This window comes from Lynx rufus, unplaced genomic scaffold (genome assembly GCF_022079265.1).
Source record: "Lynx rufus isolate CCGP_SWC_20201006 ecotype Redwood Valley unplaced genomic scaffold, mLynRuf1.p SCAF_3, whole genome shotgun sequence".
Classification (NCBI taxonomy): Eukaryota; Metazoa; Chordata; class Mammalia; order Carnivora; family Felidae; genus Lynx; species Lynx rufus.
In genome coordinates, this window is record NW_025814845.1 from 166594175 (window position 1) to 166601014 (window position 6840).

Here is a 6840-nt window from a genome sequence, read left to right on the forward strand (position 1 = left end):
CGCACGCCAGGCACCCCAGTTTCACTCTTCCTCCTGACACATCCTCAGCTACGTTCGAGCTGCCTGCGTCCCTCGGCTTTGGTGCACACATTCCTACATTCGGCGCGCACCCCGGGTACTGGGGTGGGGTACACCCAGTGCCTTAAACTTTCGGCGCTACTCAAAACCGGATCTAAGGTGTATTTGGTGGTGTCTTTTACCATGCATGTTTAAATGAACAAGTCTGTAGAAAAGAGTAAACGCTAGAAATCGACCTGGGCTCGAAAGGAAGGGTCACTCACAAAACCATCAGCCTTCGCTAGTGGAAGAGCTAGAGGGAGCAACTTCCATCTTGCGGATTTAGGCGGGAACACGGATCCCCCAGCCTTGGAAGCACAGCGCGCGGGTCTTCTTCGAATACCTCTCTCCTTTTGCTGATATTGGGGCGTCGGCCGGAGCCCTAGCCCCTCCCCCTGCCCTCCACTGAATGATGCCCTATGGAGGTGCGGCCGAACACAAGGAGTGGGAGACGGGGTCCAAGAATGCTTAGGGTAAGAGCTGGGGAAAGCCTCCTCAGGGCAGACCTCCCTGCCCTTCCTCTGGGCCTCTCTGTTCTAGGAAAAGACCACAACTGACAAGACCTCCCTGCCTCGTTTCCAGAATTCGGGGACTTAAGGAAGCAGCTTCGGAAAAGTATAGATGAAAGGGTAACAAGCCCATAGGGCTTAAGCTGCTGGGGAGTCTGGGGAGACTGGAGGCCAGAGGTTAGGAGGCTCCCGCAAATAAACTTTCTCCCTCCCCTCCCCCACTTCAGGGACTTCTGGTAGCCCAAATTCCCTCCACCATCCCCACACGCTCTGGTATCCCATGCAGCTTTTCCCTCTTCCAAGGGCTAACTCTACTCCCGGCTCCCAAATCAACACATCGCTCTTTCTCCTCTAAAACTTTAACTGTCTTTTAACCCTGGCTAGACATAAGGACAGCTCCCTGGGGGTGCCTGGGAGGCTCAGGCAGTTATGCTTAGGACTTCAGCTCAGGTCATGATCTCACAACTCCTGGGTTGTGACAGCTGTGCTGACAGCTCAGAGCCTGAAGCCTTCTTATTCTGTGTCTCCCTCTCTCTCCTCCCTTCCACCATTCGTTTTCTCTCTCTCTCTCTCTCTCTCTCTCTCTCTCTCTCAAAAATAAATAAACATATATGGAAGGACAACTTTCTGAAACACATGTGGGAGCTTTGCCTGACCCCCTTTCTGGTGAAGGGAGCTGAGAAAGCAGCAATGGACACCAGGCATGGCTCCCATTGACTTGCCTTCTTGGCAGGAGGGGAATCTGGTAGCAAGAGGTGAGTGGCTGAGGCCCTTCAGGGACTAGGCATCACTGGCCTTAACAAGGACACTAGACAATACCAGCCAGACCAACATTGAGCTTGTTGTGGCTGTGGGGCCCTCTGGCGTTGGGCCCTCTCTTCCTCCCTGTCTATACAAGCCTCTCCCAATACAGCCCACCCTCTGCTGACCCCAGCCCTCAACCTACGTTGCCCTTAGATATGGCGGAGTCCAGGTGCCACACCATTATTTCCTGAGCACATGCTATATGTAAGCCTCCCACCCCACCAGGATCTGCAGAGGAAACACAAATTGCCATAGGCAATTTAATCTATAAAATCTTTATAAAATGAGGATAAAAAAAATCTTAAGGAAATTTGATGAGATACTGTACACAGAGTAGCTAGTCAGATGCCTGGTTCATAGGCAGTTGTTCATAAAATGTCACCCCTTTCCTCTGGGATCCAGAAAAAAGAATTGGGTACCTATGACAAGGCATAAAACTTAGTGCAGAATAAGAAGGGAAGATAAAAAGCTATAGTTATTCAAGGGAAATAGAGACTACTTTGTAGAGGATGATGGATAGGAGATCTTGCAAGAGGGAGTCATGGGAGAAAGGAGAGTGAGCATGTGTGAACAAAAGCACCTGGGCTTCACTGATGTACTTCCTCACACCCCCAGGTACTGTATCCTTCAGACTGCTTTCCAGAGCCCACCCCAGCTGCCCTGAGCTAACCAGCAGGTAACTCTCATGCCCATCCACCCACCTTGCCTGCCCCTCCACCATCAAAGATCCAGAAGTTATAATGTGCAGAGGGGAAGGAAGGAGAACACTTAGGCCTTTTGTTTCTTCCTTTGCCTCATCTCTCTTGACCTACTCATCTTGTGGAGTGGATTCTCTGGAGGACAAGAGCAATAGAAGCAGAGAGGGAAGAAGGACTGGGGCAGGAGCTTGCAGCCCCACCACAGTACACACACACGCTTACACACACAGGCATGTGCACATGCAGTAGCCACAGAGCTCAGCTGACCAGACCTGTACTGCCCCCACAGAATCTCATCCCTTACTTTCCTTCAGTGGAGGGAAGAAGGCTGGGTGTTCCCTTGCCCCAGAAATAAAAGCCAACCAGGGATAAAAAAAAAATGTCAGCTAAGACATGTCAGGAACAAACATGGAACAGCAGCCCACCAGTCTCCTGCAATCAATCAAGCAGCACCAACTTATTGGACCCCTTTTCTATCCCCAACACAGTGTTGGACTGTTCCTGCCATGGAAGCATTTACACATAGAGTTAGGTCATGTACCCATGAAGAGTAAGCAACCCAAGGGAACACTGACTGGGGCCAAGTAAGAGAAAAGAAGAGTTAGTGCCACTGGATTTCAGGACTTGCTGGGAAAGTAGGACTCAAGCTGGACCTGGAGGATGGGTAGAATTTGACTGAACACAGGGGACAGCATTCTGGGAAGGAGCAGCCAAGGTAAAATCACAGTGGTAAAGGTTTGAGCTGGCCAAGAGTGGGGAGGAACCAAGGGGAAAAGGTTGGGAGGAGCTGATGGGAGAAAATCTGGAAGGTCCCATTGGGATGCATAGTGGAGGACCAAGCTGGGAAGGCTTTGGACTTGCTCCCCTACAAGCTACTGAAGGTCTCTTAGAGGGTGTGTGACGTGATGAAAATGGTATTTTCAGAAGATTGATCTGACAATTCTGTGAAAGATGGAGATAAGAGAAGTTAGGAGGCAATTGTTAACAGTCTCGCCTAAGGTAATGAGGGCCCAAAACCCAAGCAGGCAGGCGGTTGGCAAGGACAGGAGGTGGTGGTGGGTGTGGCAGGAGGGGAAGACCCAGGGACTGGAAGTAGTGGCAGGTGTGGACCAGGAGGTGAGGGCGTGAACTGGAAGTAGTGATGGGCAAGGACTGGAGGTGGGCGTGGAAGGGAGGTGGTGGTGGGCATGGACAGGAAGTGGTAGGCAAGAACTGGAGGAAGTGAGGGGTGGGGGGAACAGGAGGTGGTGGTGGGCGTGGACAGGAAGTGGTAGGCAAGGACTGGAGGAGGTGGGCGGGGACAGGAAAAGGTGTCAGAGGCACCGTAAAGGTAAAGTTTTAAGCTGTTGGTGACAGATTCGTCATGGAGTCCCAGGAGGAGGGAATTTGCCTTCTACTCAGCGGTCAAGACAGACAAGGTGACCAGCCCTGACTTCTCAGTCTCTGTCATGAAAAAAATAATTAAAACTTTATGGCAAGGTACATGTTGATATTTCTTTAATTCTTGTAATAACTCTGTGGGGCAAGTACTCTTAACAGCACCATTTATAAATAAGAAAACTGAGGCAAGAAAAGTGATTTAACCTGGCCAGGGTCATATTTTAAGTGGCAGAATCATGATTTGAACTCTGGCAGTTGGGATCTAGGGTTTCTCTCTGGTAACCCATGTGCCCTAAATAAATAAGCAAAGTGATGGCTCTCCAGCCTGTAAGTTTTCATGTCCCAATTCAGAGCATCTTAAATACTCCCTTTCTCCCTGCCCTGACCAGCAACAGTGTGAAAACACTAAAAACTGAAATTTCTTTTTTTTTCTTTGCTGCGGGCTTTGTTTGACCTCATCCTTGGAGTTCAAGTCAAGAGCCTAGAAAGCATCCTGTCCAACATGGCATAGCTGCATGGTGCCCAGCTCATCCGGGGCCTTTCCTAGCCCTGTTCCAGCCCCCTGTCTCCCTCCTAATGGCAGGCTGACCCCCTCACCAGCATTGCATCCCCATAGGACCACTCCAGATCCTTGATGCCCAGCCTGACAGGAGAGAACTAGTTTGGGAATGAAGACCAGCAGGGATTTAACTAAACTATCTGATCCCAAAGAGTGAACAGGGCTGCTGAGGCAGGGTGGGTGGGACCATATTAGGAGGGAAGAAAAGCATACTGCACTACGGGGCATTGATTTCTCTAATTGATTTCGGTCAATGTTCTCCATGCTTCATCATTCTCTTTTGAGGTAGGCACTGGCAGGAGGTGGGAATCTGGCTTTACTTAGCCTCTCCCCAGGGCCTCAGAGACATCTCTGCAGCCCCACCCATGCCAAGGAGTCCCCAGGCCCTGGGGTAGCCCATCAGAGGGAGAGGAAGCTGCTGCTGAAGCAGGAATGCAGGAATGCAGATGGTTACTGGGCAGGGAGCTATCAGAACCACCTTATGTGGATATAGCACTTCTGAGTTTCAAGGCTTTCTCCTCCAAGATCCTGAAGCTCTTATAAGCATCCCTGAGAGGAAGGCGTGGCAGAATTAACTTCTCTTCCAAGTGAACCAACTCAAGCTTGAACATGTCCCATGATGTGGCCAAGGTCACAACGCAGCCAGCAAGTGGCAGAGCCAGGACTTGAAAGCAGGTCCTCCCACACTCTGGTCTAATGAGCTTTCCCCTTCTAACACAGAAACCAAGCATTCATCCTGCCAGGGTGCCGGGCCTCTCTGCTGCTTTCTCCTACATAGGAGGTCATGGAGGAGAGGGAGAAGGGACCCAACAGTTTTTGGCAGTGTCTTTCATTCATCCAGAACAGGTCTGGGAAGGACTGTTTCTCTAAACTCTTTCACTAGAAGTCACAGATGTCCTGATAAAACTGCAAAACCCCACTTCTCCTCTGCCCGCTTCACAACTTCCCAATGGAGACCAGAGCTGAGCTGGTAAGTGGTCCTTCTGGTGAGCTACCATCAGCTTAAAATATCCCAGCTCACTGTCAAGCCTCCTCCCCGCTGGCCCTGAATGCACTGCTCTGCCTATGTTGGCACCATCCAGGCCACACCCCAGCATTGTCCCCATGCCAGCACTGTGCTTGGCAGATCCCAGCTGCCTGTCTGAGCGTGCACACCCACCCCAGCTCTCAGGCACTGGCGATCTGCCAGGTTACCCAAGGTCAGAGGCAGAATCCAGGGAGGGGGCAGTGATTGCTTCTGCTAAGCTGTGGGGAGCCTGCTCCTGCTGCCTGCTGCCCCCCAGGAGAACTCTCAGACCCAGCAGCTCCCCACAGGGACTATGTCTTTATTTAGCCAAGCCTGGCAAAGTGGGTGGAGCACCGGAGCTAGGTCTGAAATGGACTGTCACTCGAAGGGCCCAGGGCAGTCTCCAGGGGGCTGGAAGGCAGCTCAGAAGGGGCTCTGGACAGAAAACAGGGACCAGAATGTCCCTCTTTGAGCAGACATGCCTCCCCTAGGCCTAATGTAGAGTTTGGACAGATGGGCACATTTACCTTCATGGCCCCCCTTCCTCACCCTGACCCTCTTCACCCTGGGAACTTTCTCATCATCCAAAACGTTCCTCCTCACTCCACTGTCCCCGTGCACTATACTTTCCAGATATCCTCTCTAGCCCCAGCAGCAACCAGGGGGAGGGGTAATGTTTAACCCAAAAGAATGAATTGCTAATGGTAGAATTTCAATCATCCTGAGCCCTCAGGCTGTCAGGGTTGAAGGAAATTTGCAGGACAACAAGAATAGAGAGCCAACAGATGCCTAGCATTCAACAGCTTACAAAGCTTTTTTCTGTAAATTCATTTCCCTTCGGCCCCAAACAGTCTCTGAGGTGAGCATTTCTCAGATAAAAAAAAAAAAAAAATTTAAAAGTCAAGGTACCAAGTCACTTATCCACGGTCACTAGTGAGTTGCCAACGTAGGATTTGAACCCAGATATAACTGATTCCAAATTTCCTATTTATGAGGTAACCTTTCCTCAAACACTTCCGTAAAATAAAACAAAAATAAAATGCTTTTTAACTGTAAAAACTAAGACAGTTTCACAGAAACATTTCCCTTGACAGGGTGCTCATTTCTCCTTCCATTCCACAGTCCCAAACTGCTTGGATCGTTGAGACGTTCTTCCTTACGCCAAAGTGGAATCTGTCTCCCCAGAGCTCCCGTGTCCGCAAGGATGGAACCTGTATGGGAGTCCCCCAAGAGTCCCTCAGGTTGCCCACACCCGTGGACAGCCAGCTGCCCATCAACCTCCCTGACAGCAGGGTTCTTGGTGCTGTCTGCTTTCCGCAGAAGGGAGCAGAGCCATCGGGTACCGTTCCCACCTCTTGCTCCCCAGCCCAAGTCATCACATGGAGGAAGTCATCACATCTGCAAAGCAGGCCATTCCCAGGGGTCCAGGCACCTGCTGCCTCCCTACTCCAAAAATGGGTGGGTCCCTGCTCCCTGGATGGGGAGGGACTGACTGTACCAGGTTTGGAGGCCACCTTTAAGCAGTAGGCTTGAGCAGTGGAAACTTGAGTAAGGTAGAAGGGGCCCACAGTGACCCCCAGGACTGAGTGCAAACAGACTCCTTAGGTGACCCATCTCAAAATAGCCAAAGGCCCTAGCTGAACAATGGGCTACTTAACAACCAGGCATAGGTACCAAAAAAGGAACATTCCATACGTTCCCATACCTCCTCACTCCCTGCTTAACTGCAGCCTCCCACCACTGCCTCCTGGCAGAGTCTCTCCTTTACCATCCTGCCTGCTGCTGTCTTGCAGTGTATTCAATAAACTTCTATCTCCTTTGTTCTGC